We start from the raw sequence: 23,411 nt of genomic DNA on the forward strand, positions 1-23,411 counted from the left end.
GCGGGATCGGTACTGGAGAGAAAACGCACCCATGGAATGATCAGTGGATCCCGCGGGATGGCTCTCTTCGGCCGATTGCATGCCTGAGTGAGGATTCCCCACCGACCTGAGTTGCGGAGTTCATCAACGCAACGATGTTGTCATGGAGGGAAGACAAGTTACGATGCTTCTTACTGCCAATGGATGTGGAGGCCATTCTCCAAATCCCATTGAGCGGTCGTCGACAAGAAGATTTCTGGGCGTGGCAGCATGAACGAAAAGGCGTGTTTACGGTGCGGTCAGCATACCGGATGCTAGTAGCGACGAGAGCAAGACGAGAAGCATGGCTGGAACATAGAGCCACGACATCGAGCACGACACAAACAGAAGGGCAGTGGACAGCGTTGTGGCGCACGAGGGTCCCGTCGAAGATCAATGTATTCTTATGGAGGTTGGCCAAACAATCTTTACCCACGAATGATTGTCGCCAAGTGTCTAGCCAAGCAGTCGAAACGAAAAAGGAACATCGACAAAATCAACGATGTTGTAACTCCTGTAGCCGAAGAAATGATGGATGAACTCCTTCGGATGGACTCTGAGTTCTTTGTCAAAGGGAGCTATGCTGAACATACGACAACCGCTGCAAATAACAAAGGTTTATCCATAGACAATATATTAGGTATCAACTGAATTGTACTATATTGCGGGAAGTCATATATATATTTTCTGTGTCGAATTCTTCCTGACGATGAAGTTGTCTATATTGTAAAGTGTAATCTATCTTGTAGAGCCCCCGATCCTTTGGCCGGAGCTCAGGTTTATTTTTTCGTCCCGATGAATTTTCTATTATGCGAGAGTATATATATATATATATATTTTTTGTTGCCATGGGTTATGAGCCCCCGAGCCTGTCGGCGAAGGAAGATGTATATCACCAATATCTTTTACTATATTGCAGCACCGCGAGCCCGCCTCATTAAAAACCTTTCAGCCCCACTCGGTGCCCTGAAAGGAAAAGAGTGCGTCTGAAAACTCGCGGGCGTTTCAGTACATTGTATTTTTACAAGGAGGACTATATTTCGACACTAAGCGTAAAAACGCCTTAGCTGCGCCACGTTCCAGGGGGTTTTCTCGGGAGCCCCCGTCTTCTTGTCCTTGATCCTGTACGCGCCTCCTTCGATTACTTCTGTGACGATGTAAGGGCCAAGCCATGGTGACTCGAGTTTTTTCAGTACTGTTTTGATTGAGTCGTAGAACTAAATCCCCGACCTGAAAAGACCTTGGCCGCAAACGTCGACTGTGGTAGTTTTTCAAGTCTTGCTGGTACTTGGTGACCCGTGATAGTACTTCATCTCGAGCTTCGTCAAGTGCATCGACATCGTCCTCTAATGCTCTTCTGGACGCTTCTTCATCGTACTCCGTGACTCTTGGAGAATCATGCTCTATTTCTATCGGCAGTACTGCCTCTGCTCCATGGACCAGAAAAAACGGAGTCTCCTGTGTCGCTGTATTTGGTGTTGTTCGAATACTCCATAATATACTTGGCAACTCTTCTGGCCACGTATGTCGAGCTTTTTCCAGTGGTCCTAACAAGCGCTTCTTGATACCATTGCAGATGATACCATTGGCTTTCTCGACTTGACCATTGGTTTGCGGGTGCCCAACTGACGCGAAGTGCAATTTGATGCCTACTTCTGCGCAATATGCCTTGAATTCCTTGGATGTAAAGTTACTGCCATTGTCCGTGACGATGCTATGAGGTACTCCAAACCGAAAAACAATGCTTTTCACGAACTTTATTGCCGACGCTGCGTCTGGTGAATTTATCGGCTTTGCTTCTATCCACTTGGTAAATTTGTCGACAGCGACAGGCATATACTCGTATCCTCCTGGCGAGGCCTTGTGTAACTTTCCCACCATATTGAGGCCCCATTGAGCAAAGGGCCAAGACAACGGTATTGGCATCAGCTCCGCTGCCGGAGAGTGAGGCTTCGCGGCAAATCTCTGGCACGCATCACAAGTTCGTACTATCTCCTTCGCGTCCTCGATTGCTGTCAACCAATAAAATCCAGCCCTGAAAACCTTGGCCGCAATAGCTCGACTGCTTGCGTGATGACCACATATTCCCTCGTGTACGTCCTTCAAGATTATTCTTCCTTCTTCGGGTGTGACGCACCTTTGTAACACACCCAAAATACTTCTCTTGTACAGCTCCCCTTTGACCACTGTAAAAGCTTTGGATCGTCTAATAACTCGCCTTGCTTCAACCGGGTCGTCAGGTATCTCTTCCTTAAGATATATGATATGTAAGCTTGCATCCATGGAATCTGCACCATCATCACTAGCTCATGTTCCTCCTCCTCTTCTAGTACTTCTTTAGGGGTTGTCGAGGTTTTTTCATCCTTCTGCTTCTTCTGTGCCTTCTTCGGCTTTGTAGACCTCTCGGTTATCTCTTCCCAGAACACACCTGGTGGAATTGCGAGGCACTGCGACCCGATGTTTGCAAGAACATCAGCCTCATCATTGCTCAGCTTGCTGATGTGATTTATCTCGCATCCATCAAATAACTTCTCGAGCTCATTGTACACTTCCTTGTATGCCACCATGCTATCATTGACTGCATCACATTGATTCATGACTTGCTGAGCCACCAATTGTGAGTCGCCAAAGATTTTTAGTCGAGTTGCACCACAAGCCTTTGCCATCTTCATCCCGTGTATAAGAGCTTCATATTCTGCCTCATTGTTAGACGCGTTCGGGAACGTCATCCGTAAGACATATTTTAATTTGTCGCCTTCAGGTGATATGAGTATCACGCCTGCTCCAGCTCCTTCTACCCTCTTGGACCCGTCAAAGTTCATCGTCCAAGTTCTCGATAAATCCGGGGGTCCTGTATTTTGCAGCTCCATCCACTCTGCGATGAAATCTGGCAGAATTTGCGACTTTATTACTTTTCTTTTTTCATACGTGATGTCCCGAGGAGAAAGTTCTATTCCCCAAAGGGAGACACGACCTGTAGCTTCTGGATTGTTTAGTATATTGGATAGAGGCGCCTCGTTGACCACTATTATCGGGTGTGCCGAAAAATAGTGCCGCAATTTTCTTGCGGTTGTGAACACTCCATATGCTAGCTTCTGGTACTGCGGGTACCGCTGTTTTGAAGGCGATAAAACTTCATTGATGAAATATACCGGCCTCTGCACTCCATGGAGTTTTCCTTCTTCTTCTCTTTCGACAACTAGCGCCGTGCTGACCACCTGGGGTGTAGCCGCAATGTATAACAGGAGGGGTTCCTTTTCTTTCGGCGCCACCAAGATTGGTGGTGTCGAAATTGTGCGTTTAAGATCCTCGAAGGCTCTATCTGCCTCTTCGTTCCACTGGAACTTCTCTCCTTGTTTGATTAAAGCGTAAAACGGTAACGCCTTTTCTCCCAGTCTGGCGATGAATCTGCTTAAAGCTGCGACTCGCCGAGTTAACTGTTGTATTTCTTTCAACTTTGTTGGCTTCCTCATTGTTACGATAGCTTGGATTTTTTCAGGATTAGCTTCAATCCCTCTTGCTGAGACTAGGAACCCGAGAAGTTCTCCTGCAGGGACGCCGAAAGAACACTTCATCGGATTCAGCTTGAGACAAAACTTGTCGAGGTTGTCGAAGGTTTCCTTCAAGTCCTCGATTAGCGTTGCCCCCTTTTTTGACGTTATGATGACATCGTCAATGTACACTTGCACGTTTTTCCCAATCTGTGTTGCTAAGGACTTCTGCATCATCCGTTGGTATGTTGCTCCCGCGTTTTTCAGACCAAAGGGCATTGTTCTATAGCAAAACACGCCGTAAGGTGTAATGAACGCTGTTTTGACCTCGTCCTCTTCTTTCAATCTGATCTGGTTATAACCAGAGTACGCATCCAAGAAGGAAAGACGTTCACATCCTACCGTGGAGTCGATAATTTGATCGATCCTCGGGAGGGGAAGGTGATCCTTTGTACAGTGTTTGTTGAGACACGTAAAGTCGACACACATGCGAAGGACTTTAGTGTTTTTCTTCAAGACCAGCACTAGGTTTGCTACCCACGTGGCCTCTGTATGCAGCTCCTTAATGAAACCAGCTTCTCTTAGTCGATCAATCTCTGACAGCATAGCTTTGCGGTTTGGCTCCGAAAAACGCCGCAAAGGTTGTTTGATTGGTCTCACTATTGGATCCAAGTTTAGGTGGTGCTCGGCAAGTTACCTGAGTACTCCTGGCATGTCAGCTGGACACCATGCGAAGATTTTCCAGTGCTCACGGAGGAACTCGACGAGCGCGCTTTCCTATGCGAGGTCCATGTCTGTCGCGATAGACGTCGTCTTCTTCGGATCTGTCGGGTGAATCTGCACCTCCTTGGAATCTTTCGCAGTGTTAAAGGTTGGTTCTTTGTTAGGCCTCCCTACATCTGGCAGCACATCATAATCGGTTGTGAGCCTTGACGCCATGTATTCTGCTTGCATCCCGAAAGTTTCTGATAGTCGATGAAAATCCTTGTCACATTTATCGGCTAACGCGAAGCTTCCTTTGACTGTGATTGGTCCCTTAGGTCCAGGTAACCTCCATAACAAGTATGTGTAATGTGGTACCACCATAAACCTGGCATATGCTGGTCGTTCCAACAAGGCGTGATACTGCGACGGGAAATCCACGACTTCAAACTCCAGCCTTTCTATTTTGTAGTTCTCTCGGGTCCCAAACTGAACGTCGAGATTGATCTTTCCCAACGGATAACTTGGCTTCTCTGGCGTGATGCCGTGGAAGCGTGTGTCGGTTGGTTTCAGATTAGCTAGAGATATGTTCATCTTCCTTAGTGTATCTGCGTACATAAGGTTTAGACTGCTGCCTCCATCTATGAATACTCGAGATACATCGAATCCTGCGATCACTGCTGGTAAGATAAGTGCTGACTGCCCTGGTCGAGGAACTTGCTGCGGATGATCTGCTATTGTGAAGCCAATGTCTTGTCCTGACCAATTTAAGTACTCAATCGTTGGTGGAGGCATCTTCTCTGCCATGAACACTTGTCGCGAGATCACTTTCTGAGCTCTATTGGACGGCCTACCCTTCTGAATCATCGAGACCGCTCTGTTGGAGTTGGGATCAACGTATGGAGGTGGTTGTGGTGCTGCCGCTATTATGAGCTGGTGTCGATTTTCGTCCGTGATTGCGGGAGGAGGTGGCAAGTGGATCTCACTCCTGGGCCCTTGAGGGTTTCTGTTTGTCGCCTGAGCATTGGCTTGCCCTGCAAACCTTAGCATTGTCTGAAAATTTCGATAGTCCTTCTGCAGGTGCCCTGACTGTCTCTTCCCATTGCTGTCGAGATAGAAGTGCATCTGACAGGGCCCATTCATCATATCCTCGGGGGACACGAAAGGTCTCTGAAACCTTGGCCCACTATTTTGTCTGTTATTTCGGGAGTCATCTCTATTGTCGCCTCGCTGCTCGTTGCTTTTTTGATAGTCATCTCTATTGCTTCCTCCAGCACTTCCTCGGAAACCAGCCGAAATTTGGCCAGGAGCGTCATAGCTCGAGTACTGCCGAGGAAATCGTCGTCTATTTTGAAAATTTCGACCACGGTCCTCCTCTGGTGACCTGTGTCGTTTATTGTGAACAACATCTTCTCCATCTGCCCACCTGTTTGCTATCTCCATCAACGCTGATACTGTCTTTGGGTTGGTTCTCCCCAAGTCTTCGACAAAATCTCCTCGTCGAATTCCAGCTACGAACGCATCTATTGCTCTCTCGTCAGATATGTTCTCTGCCGAGTTTTTAATGATGTTCCACCTTTGGATGTACTTTCTCATTGATTCATCCTGCTTTTGTCGACATGCTCTCAACTCTTCTAACGATGCGGGTTTTTTGCAGGTGGACCGAAAGTTCTTGACGAACACCTCCTCGAAACTGTCCCACCAGTCGATGGAACCCGGAGGAAGCTTCTTTATCCAAGATCGCGCAGCTCCACTCAGATGTACTTGGATGCTCTGCATGGCTGTTGCTCTGGTTCCTCCTATCAGCTTCACTGTCTCGAGATAATCAACTAGCCAATCATCTGGATCTTGTAGGCCGTCGAAGTTTTTGAAATTATCGGGTAATTTAAACCCTGAAGGAACTCGAGTTTTTCGGACCCTCCTTGTAAAGCACGGCAGCCCGCACATATCCTCGTCATCTATCTCTCGGGAGTGCTGATGTTCCCTTCTATTTTGTCGTGCTCTGTCCACCCATGCTTGCGCTGCTGTGTCTCATGCTCCACTTGTTCTCTCAGGACCTGGTGCTGCTGCAGCAGGTCGTGGACTATTTTGCCTTGCTGAACCTTCGGGAGGCGTCGTTACGAACGTCGTTCCCATGGCCCCAACTCCTGCCATAGCCATATTGTACAATGCTTCTCTTGGATCTCTGGGAGGTGGCTTGGATGCGAGGATGAATGCTTGCGTCTCCATGTATCCAGCTTCTGGTGTCTTAGGGACAATGTTCCCTCTCGTGTCTATCGACATAAAGGACATATCGAGGTTTTGAACCAAGTTCTCCCTATCGGCCTCAGGTATGTTTTGCAGCCTAGATCTTGCTATGTTCCGAGCTTCTCTGTGGCTATCTCCCGAAGTTCCTGAATGTCGACTTAACTCCGCCCTTCGCCTGCTTGATGCGGAAGCTGCCTCCCTTCTTTTGTTCAGAGCAGCTGTCTGTTTTTCCAATTCCCTTCCAGCTCGAGCGAGCCTATATTGGTATGCTTGCAATTCTTCCGTCGTAGCGGTTGTGGCCATTGGTTCTGAACCATCCATAGCTCTTGTAATATCCCAGGTAATGGGGTTACAAAAATAGAGGAAACAGATGTGTGCATTGCATTCATGCATAGAAAATCTGGGGAATTTTTGCGCTTTAAAGTAAAACTGTTACAGTAACTGAAGTTTCACTTGACCTTGGTGGAATTGTGGTAGCTCATCAAGTCAAGTGCTATAAACCTCAGTGTGACCTTTGTTAAAACCTGTTTTGGGTAGAGATGATTTGATCTAAGGGGTTAGATCAAATGGAAATAAAATCAACACAAGAACTTATGAATCAAGGATCAACTACTTGATCCTATTAAAGATCATAACATGATATTCCTTGCCATAACATATGAACATCCATTTAATTGGAAATCAAGTAACAATAATTGGAGAAACTATTCTTCACTTATCATTTCCATGTCTTAAACAAATCCATGATCCTACCATGGACCTCATGGTATTTGTTATACTTCATTCTTGGAAACATGACAAGGAGATCAACCCTAGAAATATATATTCTTCTCTATTCCTAATAGTTAAGCATTAAACCTAGAGAGGTGAGAGTTCTATTATAATTATTAGAGAAGCATTAACAAACCTTGAATTAAACCTTAGATATACATCCAAGTATTCAAATCATCATCTTTAAGAGTAACCCTAGGATATTATTCAAGACATTCCTAGAGAGAGAAACCATTTATTTTAACCATAGATATTGATGATCACATCAATCTCAATAAAGCTTAACCTTAAGTTAGAATTATAGTCCTTCCCAAAATGAGAGAGACCATTCATGCCAATTCCAGCTTTACTTATTAAGGAACCAAGAACAATCTTTGAACCAAAGTATTAGGAGGTAAATCATTTCATCTTGGTGTGATGATATAACCAAATACCAAGTGGAATAAGACTATATCCATGAATTAGTGAAATAAGGATTGGACTACTCCAACTAAGTTAGACAATTGAATCTTTAGCTCAGCTACCTAAATAAATATTAGGAGTATACCATAAACCCTAGAATAACTATTCCTGTATGAGAGAACTCAAGCTATGGTGTTACCCTCAAGTTAGTTGAGGAAAAACTTGGATTCAAGGGAGAGACCTATTATATATTCAAGTGGTTAAACCATCAATCCTTGAGAGAACTCTAAGTAATTACCTCAGGAATTCTCCTGGGATATAATTTATTGAGACAACCATAGCCATGACCACTCAAGATAGTATAGAAGAAGTACTATACCTAGTTGATAAAGACAATGCTTGATCATGGAAGTGAGAAACCTATTTAATGAGAGAATCTTAGGAAGCCAAACCCTGATCATTATAAATTGAGTAATGATCATGAACCCTAAGAATTTTAGGTAGAGTTATTAAGAACAAGTTAATCATGCCTAATCCATGATCATGCTCTTGAGGTATGTGAGGATAAGTTAAATCCTAATAGGATAAATAGATATCACTCACCACATGAAGACATAGGGAGGTAACTAGTAAGCAACCCTAGGCTTATATCCCAACCCTTACTTGTGAACCATTTGGTGATCATAAGTAGAATCCTACCATATCCATACTTCAGAAATTAAACCACCTAAGAAAACCTTAGAGTTAAACACTATACTTTATATGGTGAGAAACCATCCATCCATATGACCAAAGTTAACTATAAAAAGAACTACAACCACTGTAGTTACTTTAATGATTAATTGAGGACAATAATAGAAGTTAATTGGTAGAAGATAAAACCAATTCCCAAATCCTTAGTAATTAGAGAAGCACATGAAATATTAAGCAAGTAACCACTTTATCATGGTTAGGGGAGATTAAACCCTAGCACATGCAATATGGTGTCACTTCATCTCACAACCTAGAGTTAAACCTCAACCCTAGTTTATGCATCACTTGGATGATCATAACTAAAAACCTAAACCTTATTTGAGACTCAAACCATGTGTCATTAGGAGAATATGACTAGAACCCCAATGGTTCATTAATTAATCCTATGCTTCAATTATAAGACATAAGAGCCACCTAATGCTAAGTCCCATAATTAAAACCACAAAAGTAGTGATCAACCATTTATCTTTGTAACCAAGATCAATTATGATGGAACCAATATCTACTTAGATCCTTTCAAATATAATGTTAATATTATCTTTAATAAGGGGGTTGTAATAGACATCATAAAAACCCTAACAGATTGATACTCACATAAAATCATATGTGAACAACCAACTTCTTAAATAAGATAACAAGTCCTAATGATAAACTCTAAAATACCTTGAGCTGGACTTACCAACTCTAATACTTCAAATAGATTGATTCACAAGAAAAACATAAAAATAAAATGAGGATATAAAATCATGCTCATTTGCTATTTTGAATAAAACACAAGTATGTAATATAATGCTTTATAAGATACTTGTTTCAAATGGATTATGGGTGTAATAGTCATTTCACAACATCCAAAAGGAATTAACACAATTGAGACACCTGCCAAAAATAATAGAATTCAAATATGATTTCAATTTGGTAAATTATAAAACAGAAAATGAAAACAGAAAAAGAGAAAAAGAAGAAAGGCCTCACCTGGATCTTACCTGGCCGCAGGAGCCCAACAACATCCCATCGACGCAGCCCAAGCGCCAGCCCAGCCGGAGCCCGTATACCCCTTCGTTAAAAAAATCCAGAGGAGGTCGTCCTCATCCTCTCCTCGCGCGGGGGTGACAGCACGAAGCCGTGCTCGGCTTCGACTCGCCGGTGGCAGCTCCTCCTCGTCCGACGGTGTGACGAGGCGCGTCCAGGCGCCCTATAAAAGCATCTGGATGAACACCCGCATCGAGTTCTTCCTTCTCTCTCTAATTTTCTCCAATGCCGAAACCCTAACCTCACAAACTCCGAGCATCGCCGCCGTTCGGAGCTTCCCCAAACCTCGCCGTGGACACCATCATGATCAGCACCCTCGACAAGCTCACTGGGCAAGAGGAATCGAGCTCGGAAGCTCTCAGTCGCCGGAGAACCGTCGTTCCCTTTCGCCGGTCACCGCCAGAAATCCGACGATTGCCGTCGATTAGGACCACCTCCGGCCACGCCGTCAAGCCCTACAGCCTCCTGGTGAGCTTCCGCATCTCACCGTGTCCCTGGACTGCTCGATTATGCCATGTAGTGTCGTCTCGCCGTCGTTCCTTCTCCGCCGCCGCAGCACATCATCGCCGGTCAAGCTCCGGTGGTCATTAGCGGGCGGCGCTGGTACTGTTAGATTCGCCGTGTCGTGCCGAGTATCGTGAAGTGGTTGGTTTGCCCGCGGGTGACGCCCAGCGCCGGCGACCATCGTCACTGCCCGCCGGTGAAGCCCATGGCTGCCACATCGGCACCATGTGGCAGCTGACGTGCCACTGGCCCACTAGTCAGTGGCCATGGGTAGCTCTAACCCGGGTAGCTTTAGTGATTTTCTTGTTTTAAATTTAAATTGAATAATTACTGCAACTTCAAATAATTATAGAAAATTCAATTTAAGTCAGAAAAATAAATATAAGATATCAAAATTCTTATAGAGATAAACCCTATCCAATAAAAATATAAAATGAAATTTTTATTTTTAATAAAAATTTAATTATTTAATACTTGTTAATTAAGCCTTTAATTCTATTTCCAAATTCAATTAAAATTCAATAATTAGTAAAAAATTCATAAAATAAATAAAAAACAGTAAGTAAATAAGGAAAACATTAAAATTAATTTTCCTTTTCTATTAACTTATTAAATCCTTATTAGGAGGATATAAAATCCTAATTAATAATTACCCTAATTATTAATTGTTTAAAAAAATGCCAAATTCAATATTATTATTTCAAAGTAATTAATAAACTTCAACTTTAAAATGAAGTTTATTAATCATAAGAACTATATGGAAAATAGCAAACCCTAATCCCATATTGAATAATATTACAACCCTATCATTTCATGTGAAACCTAAAACCCTAAATTAATTAGGAACCCTAGTTCCATTATTACATGTGAAACCTAAATTGCTTCTAACCTAAACCCTAGGTTAGAGCATGTGATCATGGTACCTTCTTTCGAAGCATAGAACCCTAGTAGCAACTAAATATTTGCCATGACCACATGAAATGTAGAATACCTAGCACTGATATATGGGTAACCCATGTGTCCATCTTCATCAGACCTAAATATTCAAGTAGGGTTAACTAAGTGTAAACCCTAGATCCTATTACCAAAGCCATCAGCATTAATTATCCCTATTTAGCATCACACCATTGTGATGAACCCTAATAGCAACCATACCTACTATTTGACATTACATAACCCTGTTCCACTAAACCCTATCAGTATGAGATAATTATTAAACATCCTATTTAGGAAACCACTATTCCTTACTTAGTAGATCAATAGCAAACCCTAGACAACCTCAACCCTAATTGATATACTTCTTATTACTTAAGAAGTATGTTCTTCAAAAGTTATTCTTTTGAAGTAAATAAAGAATCATCACCAAACCTGCTTATAAGGACCTATAAACCCTAGCCAGCTATCACTAGCAAGATAAACCAACCTTGACAACAACCATGTATAATGAATTGCTTAGGATACCTAGGCTTATCTTAACCTTACAAGCCCTAGGTGTTGATGAATCCAACTTTGTTGGGATCCATCTAATATTTACGCCAGCAACTACCTGAAACCATAGTCAACCATAGAAACCCAATCTAATTATCATACTTGTTCTTTATCAAAGAACATGTTCTTCAAAAGTTATTCTTTTGAAGTATATGATAATTAATAATTAACCATGCCATATAGTGCTAAAACCAACCACTATTCATTACATGTTAAGATTATACCAAATATTATTGTTATGTGCTATTATTGTTATTATTATTTATTACAGCACCTGTTTATGATAACAAGCAACCAATTCTTAATAAGAACCTTGTTTGTGAATCTTTGAATCACTCTAAAAGTGTAACACACCCTGAACCAATCATTACAACTTACTGATCCTAAATCATCGGGGTTAGGTCATGCTTAGAGCGATTGCATCTCATACTTATGCATTATTGCATCCTTGCCAATCTTTTAAACATCGTCCTTACCGGACGATGATGCTATTTCAGAATGTGGAGTTATTGCGTACCGAAGACCTTGTCTGCATAATCTTGCAGTCAAGAAAGGCAAGTTCATCACTTGCTCATGTCATTTGAGTATTTCTATCAAATTACTTGCAAAGTATTATGGTTATCACTATTGCATAAAAATCAAAACCACTACTTTCATAACTATGAATATGACTATGTGGTGGGCAATGGAACCATGGTTTGTGTTGATATGGTGGAGGTTCCATTGCAAGGGTTTATATCCATCTAGGATTAAACAACAAATGTCGCCAGTGATTCTTGTGCCGTAATACCCGTGTTAACCATAAGATCCGGAGTGGGACGGAGTAGTCAAAAGTGTTTCCACCTCTCGATCATCAACGGATGCGCTTTACCGTAGACACTTGTATCTGTCAGGGCAAGCGGTTGGCTGGGGAAGCCTTAAGTCCCCACGGCATAGTCCGTAGACACTTGTCGCTCGAAGAGCAAGCGGTTGGCTGGGGAGGCCTTAAGTCCCCACGGTATTGCGGTCTATGATGGGTTGCAGCTACCGGCGAAGGAGTTTGGTTAACGAGTCCCAAACTGTTGTCGTGGTCGGGGTCCACCCGTGAGTGGGAATAATGGGACCGGCGAGGACCCAGGGTCGGGGCATGCAACAACGGGTGGGTGTTCGAGGTAGCGGAGGAACATGATTGGCTAGACCTTATACCGGGCCTCACACCATAGGAAGTGTGGACAAGCCTGCAGCTTGGTTGGCACCAAGGTTAAGATCTCTTATGGGTAAAGCAACACACCTCTGCAGAGTGTAATGAATCGTGACCTGTCACTCCCTGTTCCGGGATATGGAACTGCGAACACGGCCGGAAAGGAGCTCCATGAAGTTCTAGTAAACCGGTGAAGGCTGACGGACATAGTTCTTCTGAATAAAAGCAACCTTTTGAAGAAATGGTTATGAAAACTTGCATTGGTATTAGACTTTCTGGTATAATGCTGTAGCTAGTGCATTAAACACCTCTTTCCTATAATGAACTTGTTGAGTACGCTCGTACTCATCCCACTCTTAAATCCCCTGCTTAGATATGGAGGCATCGAAGGAGGATCTACAGTGCAACTCGAAAGCCGAGGAGTCAACAACTATTTCAAGAGACAGGACCCTGTCAGAGGAGTCAGATACCACATCCAACAAGGAGAAAACCTAGTTTAGCCATAGAAGTGAACTAGCTTCCTAAACCTAGCTCCTACTTAGCTAGAATCTATTCATAGCCTCTATATCTAATCAAATACTCTACAAATAGAGTTCGTGATAGGATTAGACTACGAGTCGTTCTTCTGGAGTTTATTTGTAGTTTTACCTCATTGTAAAGTAGGAGGCTGTGATGATCTTATGTAACAGAGTCAATGTTGTAATTCTATAGACATGCCTTGGACCCGCATATGTTTCTGTTGTACCACTCTGAGCGATATAATACTAGTGGAACGGTGTTTCACTAGTGTTATATCAGACTTGCATACTACACCATGCAGTGGTATGCCGGGTCACCACAGTTGGTATCAGAGCAAATGCTTTGACCCTAGAATTAAAACCCTTTAAAGGAGACCTATAGGATTGGTAGTGTCTATAGGAAGTTGTCCTAGGTAAACCAAATATTTGTATGACTTGAGATGGATATTCACTTGAGAATAATCCTGACACACTTGAGTCAACATTTCTTACCTAACTTACCAAGATAAAGTAAAGTTAGTCAGCTAATCCCAAACATGTAGTACACAAATAAATTCCTAAGCAGTAGATGAGTAGATCACAGTTGGTATACAATACATGATAGTCCAAAGAGAGGATACAACCATAAGGAAGCTATCCTATTGGAAGATGTGTACCAACATATGTTATGGTCAAGTAAGAGATATCCAGACCTGTAATAGGAGTAATATCAAGTGATGAAGATAATTAAGATATCATAATAGAAGATGTAGACCCAGATAAGTAATGAGTAAGTAAAATTATCTAGACATGTGAAACAACTGATAGTAAGTGAAAAATTTAAGTGATATGAGGTAGTATAGACCATGATGAGTCAATCACGGAAAGTAAGGAAGAGAGATAGAAATAATATATGTCTGCTTACATAGTAGAGTTTCTAATCATATATGATTCACCTGAGAATCATTATGTGATGGAATAGAACATCATAAACATTTAGGAGGAGAACAATAAGAAGCCAGACAATAGTGCAAGAACTGTGTTCCAAGAATATGGGAAGTGTGCCAAGCACATCATGACCATAGTCTTATGATAGAATCACTTGGAAGTATAGGAGCTATATTCCAAGAGTTATGTGATTAGAGTAGTCATGCAAGAACCTAGACATATCATGTGAGATAGTCCTCAACATAATGGAAGTTAAGTAGTACTTTCAAAGAAAATTAGGTTAACCTTAACTATCCTAGACCACTTTGTTTCAAGTCTATCTCATTGCAATTGTGCAATTAAGGTAAAGGTTGAGACAAATAGCAGAATCCCATATATTCGTGCTAAGTATCCCGATATAAACCTATCTTATGTGGTGTTATATACTACACATCAGAGCCTGATGTTTAGAGATGTCTTACTCAACTATTATTATTCAGGCTTATGATGGTGTGTATTATAATCACAAAGCTGAATCTTCTTGGATTTTCATTGTTTGACTAGATCCATACATGAAGTTTGACTTTGATATGCAAATGCATGTTGCAATATCAAGTTCTTACTTGATGCTATAGATCTAGAGGGTGATGGTAAACGTGTGAGGAAGTGACGAACTCTGAAGATCTTAAATACAAGATGAAGGTTCATCAGAGGAAAGGAGTAAAATTGTGGGAAGCAACCACAAAACTCTGAAGGAAGTATTAATCAAAACTCATGCTTAGTCTCAACAGAGGAGTACTTTAGTACAGAAGAAGCATGAAGGTGAGAAATATGATGATTATGGTGAAGCTCAAGCAGATCCCTAGTCATCATGGAAGAGGGAATGCATGGGAAATCACTTCGGATACTATATTCATAGTGTCAGTTAGTGGTTCTCTTGCAAAATAAACCCTGACAGAAGGAAGATGACCGATGAAACCATAGCAGAGATAAGAAGATCATAGTTGGTATCAGGAGACCACTGTTGTGGTATAGGATCAAAACTGCGAGATAAAGTAGAAGATGTCTCGTCCAGTTCATCAGAACCTATAATAAGATCCATTTTTTAGATAACAAATAGCCACAATTGATATCAAGTAGTCCACCATTGAATTAATTGTACCAAGAAGATGTGAACAAATCAAATTTTGTTAGCCAAATAACAATGACCTATAATCATTTAGTCGAAGGATTCATGTTGGATGTCCACAATTGAGTGGATACACCACGAGGATTCTTCACAGGACCTTAGAAAAATATAAACCATAAGCTACACCTAGACCAATATTCTAACCATCAATTCAATGGTTGGAAGAAAAGGAGCTGAAGACTATAAGAAAACTCTAAGGGGTAGAGTAAAGATTGAGTTGGCTGTATAATAACTCAATATTTTGAGCAAGATAGTTGAAGAAGGTCTGATCTGAGAGGAAGTTCGATCTTATTTTCATAAGATTGTTGACGCTTCTTTCAGAAAGATATTAGACCAGAAGCCGAGGTTCATACCTCGAGGAAGTAAGAAGTGGACTATAACTTGAGAAAGTGAGTAATATTTACTCAGAAGTACGAGAGCTTAAGTCAGCTGATGTTAATGAAGTGGACGAAGATAATACTGAAGACCAAATATAGCTCAAGAAGGTCACAGACTGAAGGAGTTTAACAGTAGTAAAATCAAAGACTAATAGAATGATTCCTTTCATGGAACCTAAAGAACACAAAATAGTTATATGTATCAACTATAAACCATGATTGGACGGACTAAATGAGTCTAATACATTCTTAGGAAATAAACCATCACGATCATTCCATGTTAAGTACCTTACCAAGTACCATTACTGCACTTTTTGGTAGTAAGGGAAAACAAAGACCTATTTTATCAAATAGGAGAATGTTATCCAATTAGTCTTCAATTTAGACTGTCAGGACAAGAAGAAGTCCCATCATTGATTCTTCAATGAGAAAGGAAACAAGACTATAGGGTTGAAAGAAATCAAATAATTAAAGCTAGAAGCCATGGCTCAGAGACAGGTATTATTAGATTCCAGAGACAAATCATAGAACTGAAGTTAGAAACTTATGTTCAGAGACAAACCATAATGGATTCCAGGAAGAATCTGGACAAGGGATGTATTCAATTATATCCAGTAAGATCACCATGGAGTCGAGAAAAGTCGTAGTCTGCACAAGTCAGATCCACACTCCGGAAACGTGAGAGAGATCAAACTTCGAGGACGAAGTTTAGTTTAAGGGGTAGAGACTGTAATATCCCAGGTAATGGGGTTACAAAAATAGAGGAAACAGATGTGTGCATTGCATTCATGCATGGAAAATCTGGGGAATTTTCGCGCTTTAAAGTAAAACTGTTACAGTAACTGAAGTTTCACTTGACCTTGGTGGAATTGAAGTAGCTCATCAAGTCAAGTGCTATAAACCTCAGTGTGACCTTTGTTAAAACCTGTTTTGGGTAGAGATGATTTGATCTAAGGGGTTAGATCAAATGGAAATAAAATCAACACAAGAACTTATGAATCAAGGATCAACTACTTGATCCTATTAAAGATCATAACATGATATTCCTTGCCATAACATATGAACATCCATTTAATTGGAAATCAAGTAACAATAATTGGACAAACTATTCTTCACTTATCATTTCCATGTCTTAAACAAATCCATGATCGTACCATGGACCTCATGGTATTTGTTGTACTTCATTCTTGGAAACATGACAAGGAGATCAACCCTAGAAATATATATTCTTCTCTATTCCTAATAGTTAAGCATTAAACCTAGAGAGGTGAGAGTTCTATTATAATTATTAGAGAAGCATTAACAAACCTTGAATTAAACCTTAGATATACATCCAAGTATTCAAATCATCATCTTTAAGAGTAACCCTAGGATATTATTCAAGACATTCCTAGAGAGAGAAACCATTTATTTTAACCATAGATATTGATGATCACATCAATCTCAATAAAGCTTAACCTTAAGTTAGAATTATAGTCCTTCCCAAAATGAGAGAGACCATTCATGCCAATTCCAGCTTTACTTATTAAGGAACCAAGAACAATCTTTGAACCAAAGTATTAGGAGGTAAATCATTTCATCTTGGTGTGATGAGATAACCAAATACCAAGTGGAATAAGACTATATCCATGAATTAGTGAAATAAGGATTGGACTACTCCAACTAAGTTAGACAATTGAATCTTTAGCTCAGCTACCTAAATAAATATTAGGAGTATACCATAAACCCTAGAATAACTATTCCTGTATGAGAGAACTCAAGCTATGGTGTTACCCTCAAGTTAGTTGAGGAAAAACTTGGATTCAAGGGAGAGACCTATTATATATTCAAGTGGTTAAACCATCAATCCTTGAGAGAACTCTAAGTAATTACCTCAGGAATTCTCCTGGGATATAATTTATTGAGACAACCATAGCCATGACCACTCAAGATAGTATAGAAGAAGTACTATACCTAGTTGATAAAGACAATGCTTGATCATGGAAGTGAGAAAACTATTTAATGAGAGAATCTTAGGAAGCCAAACCCTGATCATTATAAATTGAGTAATGATCATGAACCCTAAGAATTTTAGGTAGAGTTATTAAGAACAAGTTGATCATGCCTAATCCATGATCATGCTCTTGAGGTATGTGAGGATAAGTAAAATCCTAATAGGATAAATAGATATCACTCACCACATGAAGACATAGGGAGGTAACTAGTAAGCAACCCTAGGCTTATATCCCAACCCTTACTTGTGAACCACTTGGTGATCATAAGTAGAATCCTACCATATCCATACTTCAGAAATTAAACCACCTAAGAAAACCTTAGAGTTAAACACTATACTTTATATGGTGAGAAACCATCCATCCATATGACCAAAGTTAACTATAAAAAGAACTACAACCACTATAGTTACTTTAATGATTAATTGAGAACAATAATAGAAGTTAATTGGTAGAAGATAAAACCAATTCCCAAATCATTAGTAATTAGAGAAGCACATGAAATATTAAGCAAGTAACCACTTTATCATGGTTAGGGGAGATTAAACCCTAGCACATGCAATATGGTGTCACTTCATCTCACAACCTAGAGTTAAACCTCAACCCTAGTTTATGCATCACTTGGATGATCATAACTAAAAACCTAAACCTTATTTGAGACTCAAACCATGTGTCACTAGGAGAATATGACTAGAACCCTAATGGTTCATTAATTAATCCTATGCTTCAATTATAAGACATAAGAGCCACCTAATGCTAAGTCCCATAATTAAAACCAAATAAGTAGTGATCAACCATTTATCTTTGTAACCAAGATCAATTATGATGGAACCAATATCTACTTAGATCCTTTCAAATATAATGTTAATATTATCTTTAATAAGGGGGTTGTAATAGACATCATAAAAACCCTAACAGATTGATACTCACATAAAATCATATGTGAACAACCAACTTCTTAAATAAGATAACAAGTCCTAATGATAAACTCTAAAATACCTTGAGCTGGACTTACCAACTCTAATACTTCAAATAGATTGATTCACAAGAAAAACATAAAAATAAAATGAGGATATAAAATCATGCTCATTTGCTATTTTGAATAAAACACAAGTATGTAATATAATGCTTTATAAGATACTTGTTTCAAATGGATTATGGGTGTAATAGTCATTTCACAACATCCAAAAGGAATTAACACAATTGAGACACCTGCCAAAAATAATAGAATTCAAATATGATTTCAATTTGGTAAATTATAAAACAGAAAATGAAAACAGAAAAAGAGAAAAAGAAGAAAGGCCTCACCTGGATCTTACCTGGCCGCAGGAGCCCAACAACAGCCCATCGACGCAGCCCAAGCGCCAGCCCAGCCGGAGCCCGTAAACCCCTTCGTTAAAAAAATCCAGAGGAGGTCGTCCTCATCCTCTCCTCGCGCGGGGGTGACAGCACGAAGCCGTGCTCGGCTTCGACTCGCCGGTGGCAGCTCCTCCTCGTCCGACGGTGTGACGAGGCGCGTCCAGGCGCCCTATAAAAGCATCTGGATGAACACCCGCATCGAGTTCTTCCTTCTCTCTCTAATTTTCTCCAATGCCGAAACCCTAACCTCACAAACTCCGAGCATCGCCGCCGTTCGGAGCTTCCCCAAACCTCGTCGTGGACACCATCATGATCAGCACCCTCGACAAGCTCACTGGGCAAGAGGAATCGAGCTCGGAAGCTCTCAGTCGCCGGAGAACCGTCGTTCCCTTTCGCCGGTCACCGCCAGAAATCCGGCAATTGTCGTCGATTAGGACCACCTCTGGCCACGCCGTCAAGCCCTGCAGCCTCCTGGTGAGCTTCCGCATCTCACCGTGTCCCTGGACTGCTCGATTATGCCCTGTAGTGCCGTCTCGGCGCCGTTCCTTCTCCGCCGCCGCAGCACATCATCGCCGGTCAAGCTCCGGTGGTCATTAGCGGGCGGCGCTGGTACTGTTAGATTCGCCGTGTCGTGCCGAGTATCGTGAAGTGGTTGGTTTGCCCGCGGGTGACGCCCAGCGCCGGCGACCATCGTCACTACCCGCCGGTGAAGCCCATGGCTGCCACATCGGCACCATGTGGCAGCTGACGTACCACTGGCCCACTAGTCAGTGGCCATGGGTAGCTCTAACCCGGGTAGCTTTAGTGATTTTCTTGTTTTAAATTTAAATTGAATAATTACTGCAACTTCAAATAATTATAGAAAATTCAATTTAAGTCAGAAAAATAAATATAAGATATCAAAATTCTTATAAAGATAAACCCTATCCAATAAAAATATAAAATGAAATTTTTATTTTTAATAAAAATTTAATTATTTAATACTTATTAATTAAGCCTTTAATTCTATTTCCAAATTCAATTAAAATTCAATAATTAGTAAAAATAAATAAAATAAATAAAAACCAGTAAGTAAATAAGGAAAACATTAAAATTAATTTTCCTTTTCTATTAACTTATTAAATCCTTATTAGGAGGATTTAAAAAAAATATAAAATGCCAAATTCAATATTATTATTTCAAAGTTATTAATAAACTTCAACTTTAAAATGAAGTTTATTAATCATAAGAACTATATGGAAAATAGCAAACCCTAATCCCATATTGAATAATATTACAACCCTATCATTTCATGTGAAACCTAAAACCCTAAATTAATTAGGAACCCTAGTTCCATTATTACATGTGAAACCTAAATTGCTTCTAACCTAAACCCTAGGTTAGAGCATGTGATCATGGTACCTTCTTTCGAAGCATAGAACCCTTGTAGCAACTAAATATTTGCCATGACCACATGAAATGTAGAAGACCTAGCACTGATATATGGGTAACCCATGTGTCCATCTTCATCAGACCTAAATATTCAAGTAGGGTTAACTAAGTGTAAACCCTAGATCCTATTACCAAAGCCATCAGCATTAATTATCCCTATTTAGCATCACACCATTGTGATGAACCCTAATAGCAACCATACCTACTATTTGACATTACATAACCCTGTTCCACTAAACCCTATCAGTATGAGATAATTATTAAACATCCTATTTAGGAAACCACTATTCCTTACTTAGTAGATCAATAGCAAACCCTAGACAACCTCAACCCTAATTGATATACTTCTTATTACTTAAGAAGTATGTTCTTCAAAAGTTATTCTTTTGAAGTAAATAAAGAATCATCACCAAACCTGCTTATAAGGACCTATAAACCCTAGCCAGCTATCACTAGCAAGATAAACCAACCTTGACAACAACCATGTATAATGAATTGCTTAGGATACCTAGGCTTATCTTAACCTTACAAGCCCTAGGTGTTGATGAATCTAACTTTGTTGGGATCCATCTAATATTTACGCCAAAGAACTACACTAAACCATAGTCAACCATAGAAACCCAATCTAATTATCATACTTGTTCTTTATCAAAGAACATGTTCTTCAAAAGTTATTCTTTTGAAGTATATGATAATTAATCATTAACCATGCCATATAGTGCTAAAACCAACCACTATTCATTACATGTTAAGATTATACCAAATATTATTGTTATGTGCTATTATTGTTATTATTATTTATTACAGCACCTGTTTATGATAACAAGCAACCAATTCTTAATAAGAACCTTGTTTGTGAATCTTTGAATCACTCTAAAAGTGTAACACACCCTGAACCAATCATTACAACTTACTGATCCTAAATCATCGGGGTTAGGTCACGCTTAGAGCGATTGCATCTCATACTTATGCATTATTGCATCCTTGCCAATCTTTTAAACATCGTCCTTACCGGACGATGATGCTATTTCAGAATGTGGAGTTATTGCGTACCGAAGACCTTGTCTGCATAATCTTGCAGTCAAGAAAGACAAGTTCATCACTTGCTCATGTCATTTGAGTATTTCTATCAAATTACTTGCAAAGTATTATGGTTATCACTATTGCATAAAAATCAAAACCACTACTTTCATAACTATGAATATGACTATGTGGTGGGCAATGGAACCATGGTTTGTGTTGATATGGTGGAGGTTCCATTGCAAGGGTTTATATCCATCTAGGATTAAACAACAAATGTCGCCAGTGATTCTTGTGCCGTAATACCCGTGTTAACCATAAGATCCGGAGTGGGACGGAGTAGTCAAAAGTGTTTCCACCTCTCGTTCATCAACGGATGCGCTTTACCGTAGACACTTGTATCTGTCAGGGCAAGCGGTTGGCTGGGGAAGCCTTAAGTCCCCACGGCATAGTCCGTAGACACTTGTCGCTCGAAGAGCAAGCGGTTGGCTGGGGAGGCCTTAAGTCCCCACGGTATTGCGGTCTATGATGGGTTGCAGCTACCAGCGAAGGAGTTTGGTTAACGAGTCCCAAACTGTTGTCGTGGTCGGGGTCCACCCGTGAGTGGGAATAATGGGACCGGCGAGGACCCAGGGTCGGGGCATGCAACAACGGGTGGGTGTTCGAGGTAGCGGAGGAACATGATTGGCTAGACCTTATACCGGGCCTCACACCATAGGAAGTGTGGACAAGCCTGCAGCTTAGTTGGCACCAAGGTTAAGATCTCTTATGGGTAAAGCAACACACCTCTGCAGAGTGTAATGAATCGTGACCTGTCACTCCCTGTTCCGGGATATGGAACTGCGAACACGGCCGGAAAGGAGCTCCATGAAGTTCTAGTAAACCGGTGAAGGCTGACGGACATAGTTCTTCTGAATAAAAGCAACCTTTTGAAGAAATGGTTATGAAAACTTGCATTGGTATTAGACTTTCTGGTCTAATGATGTAGCTAGTGCATTAAACACCTCTTTCCTATAATGAATTTGTTGAGTACGCTCGTACTCATCCCACTCTTAAATCCCCTGCTTAGATATGGAGGCATCGAAGGAGGATCTACAGTGCAACTCGAAAGCCGAGGAGTCAACAACTATTTCAAGAGACAGGACCCTGTCAGAGGAGTCAGATACCACATCCAACAAGGAGAAAACCTAGTTTAGCCATAGAAGTGAACTAGCTTCCTAAACCTAGCTCCTACTTAGCTAGAATCTATTCATAGCCTCTATAGCTAATCAAATACTCTACAAATAGAGTTCGTGATAGGATTAGACTACGAGTCGTTCTTCTGGAGTTTATTTGTAGTTTTACCTCATTGTAAAGTAGGAGGCTGTGATGATCTTATGTAACAGAGTCAATGTTGTAATTCTATAGACATGCCTTGGACCCGCATATGTTTCTGTTGTACCACTCTGAGCGATATAATACTAGTGGAACGGTGTTTCACTAGTGTTATATCAGACTTGCATACTACACCATGCAGTGGTATGCCGGGTCACCACAGCTCTTGCGGCTATATCCCATGATGCTTGTGGAAGTTGAACCCTAACACGTGGTGTAGGCCCGACATATTTATTGCCTAAACCTCGCCTTAGGTCAGAGGGATCGACATATGGATTTCCCAATTCGTCGAAAGCCTCTGATGTCTCCTCCTGATCGCGACTTGTTTCTCCAATGGCATAAATCTGATGATATTTTGAATTCTGAACCTTGCTGGGTTTGGTGACACCATCATAGAGATTGGTGAAGACCTTGCCAACGGTAGTGGATATGTCGATGAAGTTGAAGCTGTCGAAGCTCCTCGAGTCATCGCTTATATCGGAGTCCGCAGATGACTCGAAGGACATGTCGCTGAAGATGTTGGCGAGCTTTTCGCTTGGCCTAGTGCTGATGAAGCGTGGCGATGAAGTCTCCTCGTCGCCTGACTCGATTGACGATGCTGAGCTCGAAAAATCGGAATCGACCGCCAATAATCCCGACGAGATCGGAATTTCGAGACGAT

The sequence above is a fragment of the Lolium perenne genome, chromosome 5 (assembly GCF_019359855.2).
Source record: "Lolium perenne isolate Kyuss_39 chromosome 5, Kyuss_2.0, whole genome shotgun sequence".
Taxonomy (NCBI): domain Eukaryota; kingdom Viridiplantae; phylum Streptophyta; class Magnoliopsida; order Poales; family Poaceae; genus Lolium; species Lolium perenne.